The sequence below is a fragment of the Grammomys surdaster genome, unplaced genomic scaffold (assembly GCF_004785775.1).
Source record: "Grammomys surdaster isolate TR1022 unplaced genomic scaffold, NIH_TR_1.0 126785, whole genome shotgun sequence".
In the NCBI taxonomy this organism is placed as follows: Eukaryota; Metazoa; Chordata; class Mammalia; order Rodentia; family Muridae; genus Grammomys; species Grammomys surdaster.
In genome coordinates, this window is record NW_021621572.1 from 1 (window position 1) to 13,824 (window position 13,824).

Genomic DNA, 13,824 nt, shown 5'->3' on the forward strand with positions numbered 1-13,824 from the left:
TTTGAATTGAATGAAGTTATTTTATTTCCTTCACTGAGAAGGGTGACAGCATCTGTTGAATGCAAAATCTGTTCTTATTGGCTCCTCTTGAGCATTAACCAGTGCTACATTCACCCTAGTTTTGAAGAATTGTTTCTGTTAATTCATCATCTGATTGTATATGGAGTGATTTCTCATGGGCAAGACATGTGGATCCTAGAACACCAGGGACTTCAGCTTTTTAGCAAAAAAGGTGAAGGTCCAAGCCTGTACCTCCTAGATCTCTCTATATTTAGTGAGCTGTGTGGAAGTTGTTCTCAGCAATGAGGCCCTGCTGTAAGTTTTAATGAATGCTAATTATGTCCTAGTGTCCGCGTGGGTTATCTTAGGAAACTCCACAGGACCACGTTGGCCAACAAATCACATGAATGTAACCCAGTCTCACCATAGGAGCCCTGCAGGTCTACAGGGATCGCCACTTCAGATTCCATATCTTCCATTATTATGAATCTCCGCTAGTGTCATACTAATACATTCTATGAAGTTGCGAGTGTACTAGGTTTCTACATGAATCCCCGGATTCTCTTGAATTCCAGCAGATTCTCCCTGAACTCCTCTCTCCACCTTCAACTGATCCCTCCCATTGCTGTCCCCCTCAATCCAAGTCCAGCCACAGAATCTGTTCTCTTTCTTGTTTCCAGGGAGATCAATGTCATTCCCTCCACAATAATACTTTTTTTAAAAATGTTGTTTATTTTACTGATTTACATTTTAAGTGTTATCCCTCTTTCTAGTTTCCCCTCTGTAACCCCTCTAACCCATACACCGCATACATGCTTCTATGAAGGTGCACCCCACCCATCCACTTCCACCTCACTGCCCTAGCCTTCCCTGATACTGGACCATTGGGCCTCCATAGGACCAAGGTTCTCCCTTCCCATTTATTCCACAAATGTCAGTTCTCTGCTATGTATCCAGCTGGAGCCATGGGACCTTCCATGTGTACTCTTTCTTTGGTTGGTGGTTTCATCCCTGGGAGCTCTTGGAGAGGTCTGATTAGTTGATATTGTTGTTCTTCCTATGGAGTCACAAACCCCTTCAGCTCCTTCATTCCTTCCCCCAACTCCTCCATTGGTATTGACTATGAACATCTACATCTGTATTGGTCAAGCTCTGTTACAACTTCTCTGGGAACAGCTATGTGAGGCTCCTGTCAGAAAGCACTTCTTGGCATGAGCAATAGTGTCTTGGTTTGGTGGTTGCATATGGGATGGATCCCTAGGTGGGGAAGTCTCTGGATGGCATTTCCTTCAATCTCTTCTCCACTCTTTGTCCCTGTAGTTCCTTTAAACAGGAGCAATTCTTGGTTAATACTTTTGAGATTGGTGGGTAGCCCCATTACTCAACCGGGGGCCATGCCTACCACTGGATATGGACTCTACTGGACCAATCTCCCCTTTGTTGGCTATTTGGCTAATGTCATCCCCACTGGGTCCCAGGACCTCTTGCATCCCTGGCGTTTAGGACATTCTAGTGACTATACCCAGTAGCACACCCCACTGCTACACACCTCTCTTGTTCAATTTCCTGCCCCTCTGTACTTCTATCCTATTTCTCCCACACCTAATTCAGCCACCTTTTTTCCCTCCCTTTCTCTATTCCTCCCGCTCTCTGCATCCAGTGATTATCTTGTTCCTACTTCTGAGTAGGACTGAAGCATCCACACTTTGGTCTTTCTTCTTCCTGGGTTTCATACAGTTTGTGAGTACCATCCTGAGTATTCCCAGCTTTTTGGCTAATAGCTACTTATCAGTGAGTAAGGACTATTTGTGTCCTGTGACTGGTTTCCTCTCTCAGGATAATGTTTTATAGTTCCATCCAGTTGCCTAAGAATTTCATGAAGTCATTGTTTTTTATAGCTGAGTAGTAGTAGTCCATTGTGTAAACGTACCACATTTTTTGTATCCATTCCTCTGTTGAAGGACATCTGGGTTCTTTCCAGCTTCTGGCTATTATAAGTAAGGCTGCTGTGAACATAGTGTAGCATGTGTCCTTCTTAGATGTTGAAGCATCTTTTGGATATATGCCCTGAAGTGGTACAGCTGGGTCCTTCAGTAGAACTATTTCCAGTTTTCTGAGGTACCTCCAGACTGATTTCCAGAATGGTTGTAGCAGCTTGTAATCCCACCAACAATGGAAGAGTGTTCCTCTTATTCTCGGAGCCTCCTAGCCTGGAGAGTGTAGTGGCAGGACTCAGAGTACTACTCTGGTGTGGCTTCAAAGTCTGAGGGTCTCCAGATGTTCTACCTCTCTAACTTTAGGAAAATGCTGATAATAACTTCTTAAAAAGTCCTAAATACTTTCTTGCTCTTTCAGAGGGTAAAGAGTTGCTTACTCAGGAGATTGACACCTGTAGCCTACCCTCGGGGGATTAACTATTGTGGCCTTTGTTCTATGTCAGCAGGAACTGCACAGCCTTTCTGCCTGCTAGTCAGAAGTCACAGGAAGAAAAGGGGACACTTTGCAAAGTGATTATAGTGTTTATCACTACATTGTAAAAAGTTTCCTATAAAAGCTATCTAAGAAAAGGGGAAAGTGGGAAGGCCCTAAGTGGGTCAAGGGAAAATTTTTCTTAGCTTTTCCTCTTTGTCTAAGAAGTGTTCTCTCCAAAAAAGTTCTTCTCAGCTCAGTTCCTCTGACTCTTCTCTTTGCCCTCAGCACTTAAACGTCTTTCAGAATACATGATCACATGTTAAAAAGTTCATCACAAGTTCTCACAAAAATCAAATCATAAATTGAAATAGAATTTTAAAACAGAGAATGTTTACATGCATATCCATTAGGAGTAATTATCTTGCTAAACATCCTTCACCTGTCACAGCTCCACAAGTTCACTGAAGATTGAAAACCATAACTAAGTTATTAGTGAAGTTTTGTATAGATAAACCCAGTCACTATTTTATATTCTGTCCTATAATAAATCATTAGTTCCCTTTTTATGACCTTTGGTTAATTGTTTTACAACCTCTTGGAATGTGCTCTGAGTAGGAGAAAGTCTGGTTTCTATCTAAGAGCAATTAACTGTTGACACTTGGGAGACTGGCAGAGTTCACATTGCAGTTTTGACTATCAGAAAAGGATCTCATAGCAGTCCCACTATAAAAGAGCTTAATAATCACCAACATAATTTTGGGATTTCTTATAGGATCATCAATAAGACTGAGTCATCTATTTGTTTATATTGCATCACTACAAAATCACTACAAGACAGTACATCTTCGTAGATCTGCAAAGATCCATTCCAAAGGAGTGGGCTAATACCTAGTGATTGTTAAGTATGTTTAATAATAATGGGAAAAGCATATTAATAGCAGGAATCTTTCCTAAAATAAATTCTTTTGGGTCTTGCCTATGAAAGCAAATAAGTCTCCAGTTATAATTCAAAGCAGACCATCTCAGGAAGATCACCTGCTAGTTCTTAGCTTATCCTATGATGCTGGCTCCTGACACTCTTTCTCCACATTCTCTGCAGCATCTGCTGTCACCTGAGTTTTTGATCTTAGCCATTCTGACTGTTGTGAGGTGGACTCTCAGGGTTGATTTGATTTGTATTTCTCTGATGACTAAGGATGTTGACCATTTCTCTAGGTTTTTCTTGATCATTTGAGATTCCTCAGTTGAGAATTCTTTGTTTACCTCTGTGCACCACTTTTTTTAAATAGGGTTATTTGGTTCTTTGGAGTCTAACTTTTTGAGTTCTTTGTATATTCTGGATACTATCCCTTTATCGAATGTAGGTTTGGTAAAGATCTTTTCCAATCAGTTAATTGGTTGCCATTTTGTCCTATTGACAGTGTCCTTTGCCTTTCAGAAGCTTTTCAATTTTATGATTTCCTGATTGTCTATAGTTGACATTAGATCCTCAGCCATTGGCATTCTGTTCATCAAATTCTCCCCTTTGATTTCTTTCTTCAGAGACTTGAAGTTCTTGTCGAACACATCTCTCTTACTTGGTTAGAGTCACACCAAGATATTTTCAATATTTATGATGACCGTGAAGGGTGTTGTTTCCCTAATTTCCTTATTTCAGTCTATTTATCCTTTGTGTAGAGGAAGGCTACCGATTTGTTTGATTTAATTTTATATCCAGCCACTTTGCTGAGGTTGCTTATCAAATGTAGAAGTTCTCCTTCTTTCTTTTACCTAACCTCTTTTTTCCTGTGGATTGTGAGTTATTATTATTATTATTATTATTTACTATTGTCACTTTTATTTTTTTACAGTCCAGTCATTGCCATCTTCCTACAGTTCCTCATCCCATTCCCTCTCTACTCTGTCTTCAAGAGGATCTTCTCCCCCTTCCTTTGGTAAGACCTCCTGACTCCTTGGGGCCTCAAGTATCTGGAGGCTTCGGTGCCTCTTCTCCCACTGAGGCCAGTTCAGGCTGTCCTTTGCTGTATATCTGCCAAGGGTCTCGGACCAGCTCATGTATGTTGCCTGGTGGGTAGCTCAGTGTCTGAGAGATCTCAGGGTTTCAGGTTATTTGAGAGTATTGATCTTCCTATAGGGATGCCCTCCTCCTCCTCAGCTTCTTCCAGTCTTTCCCTAATTCAACCACAGGGCTCCCTGACTTCATTCTAATGGTTGGGTGTAAGTACATGTATCTGTCTCAATCAGCTGCTCTTTGGGCCTCTCAGAGGTCAGCCATGTTATGCTTCTGTCTGCATTGATTATCCTTTAGCTAATAGCTAATATCCACTTAGAATTGAATTCATACTGTATTTGTCATTCCGCACCTGGGTTACCTCACTTTGTCTGATTTTTTTTTTCTTGTTGTATCCAATTGCCTGTAAGTTTTATGATGTCAATTTTTTAAACTAATTATTTATTACTTTAAATCAAATGGTAATTTTTACATATTCACACAGGGGTTATAAAGACAAAAAGGCAGGATGTGGGGAAGGTGCTGACACTGGAGCATAGGTGTTCGGGGGAGTACAGATATCTTTCAGAACAGGGTATCGGCTGGGTGAAGGTTCAGGGGACAGGTCACTATGACTCTGCCTATGATTCACTTGTCCTTATCTAAGTTGGTACTGTCCGCCAAGGTTACCTACCTATTTACAAGGTCTATGACTACTCAGGATTGTAAATTTCCACAAAAGCTGCCTGTTTGCAATAGCTTATGGCCTTTTTTGTTTTGTTTGTTTTTCGAGACAGGGTTTCTCTGTGTAGTAGCCCTGGCTGTCCTGGAACTCACTCTGTAGACCAGGCTGGCCTCAAACTCAGAAATCTGCCTGCCTCTGCCTCCCAAGTGGTGGGATTAAAGGCGTGCACCACCACTAGCTTATGGCCATTTGTTTCAGTGTTTTTCCATAGAGACCCAAGACTTGGTGTTAGCATGTATGTATGTCAGGCCTATTGCTGATTTTAGGCCGATGGCTGAATTTAGGACTAAGTGTATAAGCAGGGCTGCCCCTGACATCTCCTCCCTTCTTTAAGTATAGAAGGGTTGTGGTGATTCTTATCTTGAGAAGGTGGGAATAGAGGCCTGACCTCCAATAATTGAAGGGGATCTTGTAATGGCTCCGGTCCTCCTGTCATTGTCCAGTGAGGCATGAGGGCCATACCCATCCCAATGTCTTTTTCCTGGAGGGGGGATACTTTTGACATGGTTTTTCGAGACAGGGTTTCTCTGTGTAGTCCTTGCTGTCCTGGAACTCACTCTGTAGACCAGGCTGGCCTCGAACTCAGAAATCCGCCTGCCTCTGCCTCCCAAGTGCTGGGATCAAAGGCGTGCACCACCACCGCCCAGCCAGCTGGTTCTTCAAATAAATGAACTCCTACTTTTCTGAGGAAACATGATATTGTTTTCCGTCGTGGCTGTATTCGTTTTCACTCATTCAGGAAATGAAGGGATGTTTCCGTTATCCAGATCCTTGCCAGCATGAGCTGCCATATATATTATTGATCTTAACCATTCTGACGTGTGTAAGATTGAATCTCAAAGTAGTTTTTATTGATTTATTTTTTTCTGTGTTAAGGTTGTTGAAAATTTCTTTAAGTGTCCCTGACCCATTTGAGATTCCTTTGTTGAAAAGTCTCTGTATCTGAAACCCATTTTTTAAGTGAATTTTTTCAAGATCTTGTTTGTTGAGTTCTTCATAATTTGTATATAAAGCATACATATACTATATATAAATATGCATACACACACACAGGCATATAATATTATGTATTTTTATATAAGGCCTCTATCAGTAATAAAGTTCATAAAACACCTTTCCCATTCCTTGTATTGTCTCTTTCTCTAAGTGTCTTTTTTTCTTTTTCTTTTCTTTTTTTTTTTAAGATTTATTTATTTTATGTATGTGAGTACACTGTTGCTCTCTTCAGACACACCAGAAGAGGGCATCAGGTCCTATTACAGATGGTTGTGAGCCACCATGTGGTTGCTGGGAATTGAACTCAGGACCTCTGGAAGAGCAGTCAGTGCTCTTAACCACTGAGCCATCTCTCCAGCCTGAGTGTCTTTTTTTCACCTTACAAAAGTGTACTGCCACACCAACCCCACTACAATCTGTGTGGCAAGTTCTACAGACTGAAATGAAAACCCACCTAGCCTTCGAGGACCCTCATCCCAGGGACTCCCATACCCAACTGCGGTGGTCCCTGGCAGTGTACCACTTTCATGATGTTGTATTTAGAAAGTATCGATAGGGCTGGAGAGATGGCTCAGCCATTAAAGGCTAGGCTCCCAACCAAAAGAGTATTGATCTTAGTGTTTGTACTATTGGCATTTCATTCAGAAGGATGTCTCCTATACCTGTGTATTTAGGCTTTTATGCACTTTCTCTTCTGTCAGTTTCAGTTTGACTGGATTTATTATGTTGAGGTCTTTGAGTCACTTGAACTTGAGTTTTGTACAAGCTGATGAATATGGACCTATCTGCTGTCTTCTCTATGCAAAGATAAAATGTAACAAGCTTCATTATTGAAGATGCTGTCTTTATTCCCATTGTGTGATTCTGGGCTTCTTATTAAAAATTAGGTGCCCGTATGTTGTTGGGATTATTTCTGCACCTTCAGTTCTATTCCATAGATCACTGTGTCTGTTTTTATCCAAATGCCATGCAATTCTCTTATTGTTCAGAATTGTTTTAAATCTCCTGGGATTTTGTTCTTCCACACAAAGCTGGAATTGTCCTTTCAAGGTCTGTAAACTATTCTTTTGGGAATTTGTTGGGGATTGTGGTGAATCTGTAGTTTGCTTTTGGTAAGATCGCCATTTTCACTCTGTTAATCCTACTGATCTATGAGCTTGAGCGATCTTTCCATCTTCTGATATATTCTTCCATTTCTTTCTTCAAAGGTTTGTCATTTTTCCATCATATAGGTCTTTCACTTGCTTCTTTAGAGTTCTTCTAACGTATTTTATATTATGAGTATAGTAGAAAGTTGTTCAGCTTCAAAGGGTCTGTAAGCCACCTTCGGTTGTTTCTATTATTGATGTGCAGCTTTTATCATGACTGGCTGATAATGCAGGGTAGTTATTCAGATTTTGTGGTATCTATGGAGACTTGTTTTGTATTCAATGATTTGGTCAGTTTGGGAGGTGCTGAGAAAACAACGTATATTCCTTTGTTTTTGGATGGGATGTTCTGTAAATATCTGTGAGGTTTCTTTGTTTTTTCACATCAGTCAGTTGTAGCATTTCTCTGATTACTTTCAGTCTGTAGGGCCTGTCCTTTGGTGGTCATGAGATATTGAAATCTCCCATTATCAATACATGAGGGTCAATGCGTGTTTCTAACTATGGTGCTCGTATGTTTTGTACATACATATAAGTATTGAAACATCCTCCATTTGGATTTTTTTTTCTTAATGAACATGTAATGTCCTGCATTGCTTTAAATTAATTTTCATTTGATGTCTATTTTGTCAGATGGTAAAATAGCTATACCAGCTAAGTCCACTTCAATGGAATATTCTTTTCCATCTCATTACCCATAGATGCTTCAATAGATCTGACCCTGCCCTTCTCTGGGAAGTTGTTGGTATCACAGATGTTTTTGCTCTTTTGTCTAGTGTGAGTCAGGCCAGCATGAGCCCCTCCTCAAAGGAATGTAGCCTCATGCCTAGCTAGGAAACTGTCCAGTCTGGGAAGCTGGCTTGTATTGAAGGGCCACTTGTTTTTGACTCAGCAGGGATTTCTTTCTTTCTTTTTTCTTTCTTCTTTCTTTTTCTTTCTTTCTTTTTTCTTTGTTTCTTTGTTTCTTTCTTTCTTTCTTTCTTTCTTTTTTTTTTTTCACTGTAGCTGATTTGGGATCAGCTGAACCTCTGAAGATCTATTCAAGGAGCCTGAAATACTTAGTCACAAAATTTAAACTGGAGTATTATTTTCATTTATCAAGCTTTGAGTGCAAACTAAATGAACTATATTCCTTTATTTTCATCCTCTAAGCTAATCTCGCTACTCCCTAGTCAAATTCCTAGTGATGCTTGCATTTTAGTACTGATCTGACTCTCTAGGCTTGAAGTGTTTTCTCACGAGGTCTTATGGACCCTCCTTATACTGAATCCCCTCTCCCATTTTCTTTCCCCATGCCATGGCTGAGAGGAAGTTCTGCTTATTCTCTCACCTACTCTGTCAGTGGCTTATTAACGTTTATTGACAAATCAGAGAATTAATGTGGAACAATACTTATAAAACATTGAGTCAGGAAATGCTTAAATAATGATTACAACCAGAAATGGAAGCACAGAAATCAGTGTTTAAATAACACAATGATAGCCTTAGTATAGTGCATAATAACATTATGGTTAAATTTTTGTTAGCTCAATGTTTTACAATTTTTAGTTTTGTTCTTTTTGTGTTTGTTTTAGAAGACAATGATTTTCTCTATAGCTTTGGCTGTCGTGCAAATAGGGTGGATACGTACAAACCTCTAAATTTGAGATCCATCTGAGTCTGTCTCCAAAGTAATACATGAGGGCCAACATACCCGGCTTTTTTTGGTTGTTGTTTTTGGTTTTGTACTATTGGCTGATGTTGTTTGATATTATCGGCTGACAATATAGGTCAGAGAGAGAGAGAGAGAGGGGGAGAGAGAGAGAGAGAGAGAGAGAGAGAGAGAGAGAGAGAGAGACTGACTCTTTGGCTAATCTCCCCATGGTTTTCCTCCTACTTAATTACCTTGCCTAGCTTTGATATGAGTAATTATGCCTATTAGTATTTTCACATATTATGTCTTGTTCAGTGGGTATCCAGAAGAGGCTTGCTATTTTTTTGAAGGGGATGGGAGAGGAGTGAATCTTGTAGCCATGGTAGGTTGGGAAATTTATGGATAAGTGAAGGGAGGGGAAGACAATCCTGGAATAAAACCTTCAGCCTATAATGTTTCCTCCTTGCAAGATGTGCTGGGTCAATAGTAGCACACTTGTGGTGGTAGCCAATTAGTGACTGGTTTAATTGGAGGCACATGAAAGAAGAAGGAGGCTGTAACTGACACTGACTGGTTGACCAGAAACTAGAAGCAAGATAAGCCAGAATGATACAATAGAACCAAATATAACTGCCCTCTCCCACAACAAAAATCAGCTTCAATAATGATGTTCTGCTCTATTCATAGTTTGGTGACTATACCAACTGTGGTGAAAAAGTCTGCCTTCAGCAGGGCATGGGAGTAGTATAAATGACCCACACCTAAACACTAGGCATAGAGAAGCCTGATTTGCAGTCTCTATGGCTTTTCTTACCTAAGAGCTTGGAGAAACTCAGAGAAGAGGAGGAGAAGGAATTGTGGAAACCAGAGGTGTCAAAGACACAAGGAGAGCACAGGCAACAGAATTATCTTACCTGGATTACTGGGGTTTCCCAGATACTGAAGCACAATCTTCGAGCCTGTATGGGTCTACACTAGGTAGACTGCATATATGCTATGATTGTTGGCTGGTGGTTTTCTTTCTAGGGGATGTTGAGGAATACTGAGGGTAGGAGTGAAGTTTTCTTGTACTCTTTTACCTGCTCCTAGGACTCCTGCCCTCCTATTAGTTGACCTCTTCAAGGCTTGAAATGAATGTTTGTGCATGTTCTCCATTTAGCTAATCTTGGTGTTTCATTAATGTGTCTGTTAGACCTACTTTTTCCTGAGGAAGACATAAGACAGTCATGGTTGGGAAAAGGTGAGTTGGGCAGGAGTGAAAAGTGCTAGAAGCAGGGATAGCACCAGTTAAAATGGATTGTATTAGATAAGAATAAAAAGAATGGAAATGGGTAAAACCTTAGAGATGAAAGGCTTTAAAACTTAGAGCAGATAAAGTTTAGATATGAGAGATCTGAGCATCATTTGTTTTTGCAGGTACAGGAGTGGCTTCCTTAAAGGGAGATAATGTGAAAACCGAGTATGGAGTCCAGAGCCTTTAAGTGAGCTGTGATTAGGCCAAGTGTTTTATCAAAGAAAGTGAGGTTTTAGGATCTTCTGATTCCGAGGAGGAAGAGATAGTCATACCTTGACCACAAGGGCATAAAGGAAGAGACAAAACACCTGTGAGAAGTGGATGAGGTAAGGGTAGAAATAAAGTTTAAGGTCATCTAAGGAATCTCTTGGCTTCTAAATGGAGCTTAGAGGGAACAGTTTAGAAAAATAAATGACCTCCAACCCAGTGATGATTCACGTATCCTAGAAGTCTAGGAGGGCACTGAGAAAATATGTCCCATAGCAAACGATTTGTAGCAAGAGTTGTGGAGCACAGGGTTGCAATCCTTAGGCCCAGGTGAAGATGAATCAGGTAACTCTGAGGAAGAGGAGGAAGAGGCAAGGAAATAGTCACTTGTCCAAGAGGGCAGAAGGAAGCTGTAGGGCTGCAGCTCCTAGAAGGAAGGAAGTCAAAGCTCTATGAATTAGCTGAGAAAAAGATTTGAGAAATATAAGTGACATGATGTCTAGAATTTATATCTAGGGCAGCCCCAAGAAGAGTAAGAGACTTGTAGGAGAGAAGTGTCACAAGTCACAGAGGAGTGTCGTCTCTATTCATGTTAAATGGGCAGGACTACAAGGGTTCCTGGTATGCCAGTGTGGCTTTGGTAGTACTAGTAAGGAGAATAGGAAGTTCTGAATCGATACTTAACACTAGAGGAGAAGAGACCAGCAGTCACAGCAAGTAGAGGAGAACTCAATTAAAAAGATGGACTGGAAGACACTTCTGTGGAAGAAGAGGTTTCCAACACAGCGAGACAAGTAACTGTCTTACTTGTCCCTTTGTTCAGGACCCTAGAGGGTGTGGCAGGATCGACAAGCCAGAGAGAGATGTTTGATGTTTTTCCAAGAGGTGAAGCAGGCTTCCTTAACCAGTGAGGTGCTTACAAAAATAGATGACCAGAAATGAATTATTAGAACAGGGGGAGAAGAGTGACACTGTAGAATTTGGAGTCAAACTTGTTGCCTGGCAGAAGCCAGCAACAAACAAACCAGACCAGTCAGATGAGATGCTGCAGAGAGACTGATCCCGTATGCGGTTTTAGTACCAGATGAATAAAAGGAGGCCGTGACCACTTGTAGGCATGTTTGAGAAGAATGTTTTGTTGAAGGAATGAGTTAGGGCACAACTATGAGTATCTGGAAACATCCAAACCTCAGCTGTGCAGAATATACTTGGCCTTTTGTTTTGAGACGAAGGAATCAGAAAGTAATTGAAGAGGTGGGGGAGAAAGAATGTGGAAGCAACTTCCATGGGAACCCATTGGTTCTTCAGGTGAACCTAATAAAAATAATTTGAAAATCAACTAATGAGATTTACCAACAAAAACAATAAGACATCTTTTGACAAAGAAATATTGAGAGAAAGATTGACATTATTAACATAGTGAAAGTACTGCAAGAAGAAATCTATGTACAAATGACTTATTTCAAGATTGATACCAAAGTTGTATTAGCAACAGTATATTCAAGCACTGTTTCCTGAAGAACAAGGGATAAACAGTTTCATCGTATATGAATGACAGATAGTTTTTCCAACTAAATTATAAAAACAAACCTAGTAAGATCTCTAAGTCATCTAGAAATTAAAAGTACTCATTTACCTATTCTGCATCACTAAATGAAAACTTGAGAGGGCCCAGAGCACAATTCTTGCTGTGAATCTAAGCAGTGTTGGGACATGCATCTAAAAATAACAATATTTTACATTATTTCAAGGGAATCTTCTTCTATTCAATGTATCGTCTATTATTCTGGAGTGGTGGCTCGGAGACAAACAGCAACTACTGCTTCTCCAGAGGACACTGGCTCAGTTACAGCACTCACACTTACTGGGTGGTTCATGACATTCTGCAACACTGTTTCTAGTTGGTCTGCAACCTCTCATGAGAAAATTCATTGAGAATATTACTTTTTTGTCCTGTGTACTTAACTTCCTGTCTCTATGTATTTAAATGACAATAAAAAAATCTCTTACAAATTTAGTCCAATTTGCCATTCATTGAAAATTAAAACAGCCCATATACCAGATTAAGTCACTATTTGAACGAGATTGGTCTGTATGCATGAAAAGTATTTCTTTGGTGTGTGTGTGTGTCTGTGTGTGTGTGTGTGTGTATGTGTGTGAGTGTATAAAATGTCCTATGAGGATCTATGCCCTGCCATGAAACAAACACATATTTCAGAATAGGAAATCTCCCTTTAGTCTAAGCCTTTTAAAATGAAAACACAATTTTTAATAAAATTAATGTGAATTGATTTAATCTTGCAATAACTTCACTTTCTACTATTGTTTTCATTGCTATGAATTTAATATACAGCTTAGAAGAAAATATGCTGATATGTGAAATCTTTTATGGATGTTTAAAAAAATAAAAATGATAATGATTAAGAATAATAATGCTGCAAATTTTCATTTTTATTGCTGATAAGCAAACATGTATGGAGAGAGTACTTCTCTTCCTCGGTGTGGCCTGCTCTCTTTCTAATACAACTTGCAGTTTTCCTACCAGTTTCTGATCAGTAAAACATGGACGGGAAATAGATGAGGAGGCCAGCCACAGATTTCCTCCTCACAGACTGTCCTCTCAAGAGCAAGAAATCTGCTCTTTCTGTGGATTTGTGAACTGGTAAATCCTAAGAGATACAAAGGAACTGAGAGTCAGAGGGATGGAGAGACACAAGCAGCAATTGTAGCTGATGCAGAATTCTTAGCAGCAGTTCCTGTCCTAACCTGTGTCAAGTTCACTGCTACCACAGGCTCAGTCTGTGCTGCTGGGGATGTCCTGTAGCTACACAGCTGTGGTTTTCTCTTCAATCTTAGTTAGTACAGGATTGTTGGGCAATGTGGGCGTGGGGGCGTGGGTGGCCGGGTGGGCACGAGCCCACGGGACGAACCAATGAACCAAGTGCCATCCTGGGACCCCCGGCTCTCAGCATTCTGTGGTGACTATTCGGTCTCACCCGCCCACACTGCCATGGCAACCTCAGGGTCTCAGGAGCAGAGACGCCAGGCATGAGGGATCGGACACAGGCCAGCGGCCTGGGGAGGCAGTGCACGAGCCTGTTGTCAGGAGAAAGTGTCCCGTGGCCCACTGGAGTGCAGAGAGCACAGGACGGGCGGAAAAGGCTTTTCTCCCTCCCCTGCCCCGCGCAGGCAGGGGCACATATGAGTCTTGACTTACACAAGGAGTCCAGAGTTAAAAGAGGCACGTGGACAGATTTTGGCATGATGGTGGGTTCAGATGGTGACAAAGCTCTCCGAAAAAAATGTCGGAAGGGGTTTTCTTATATTGGAAGCGGGGGACAAGGGCAGGGCTTTAGGTATGTTAGGTCTCAGGGTTCTGGGGGCGTGGCCAAACACGCA

General features: G+C 40.8%; 1 long non-coding RNA gene across 1 annotated transcript; it reads left to right on the forward strand.

Moving 5' to 3' along the window:
• The first annotated feature begins 4,305 nt into the window (after positions 1 to 4,305).
• LOC114615510 lies at positions 4,306 to 12,442 on the forward strand. Its single transcript, XR_003710481.1, has 2 exons — positions 4,306 to 4,346; positions 12,177 to 12,442. It is a non-coding gene; the product is annotated as an uncharacterized LOC114615510 (long non-coding RNA).
• Positions 12,443 to 13,824: the final 1,382 nt, after the last annotated feature.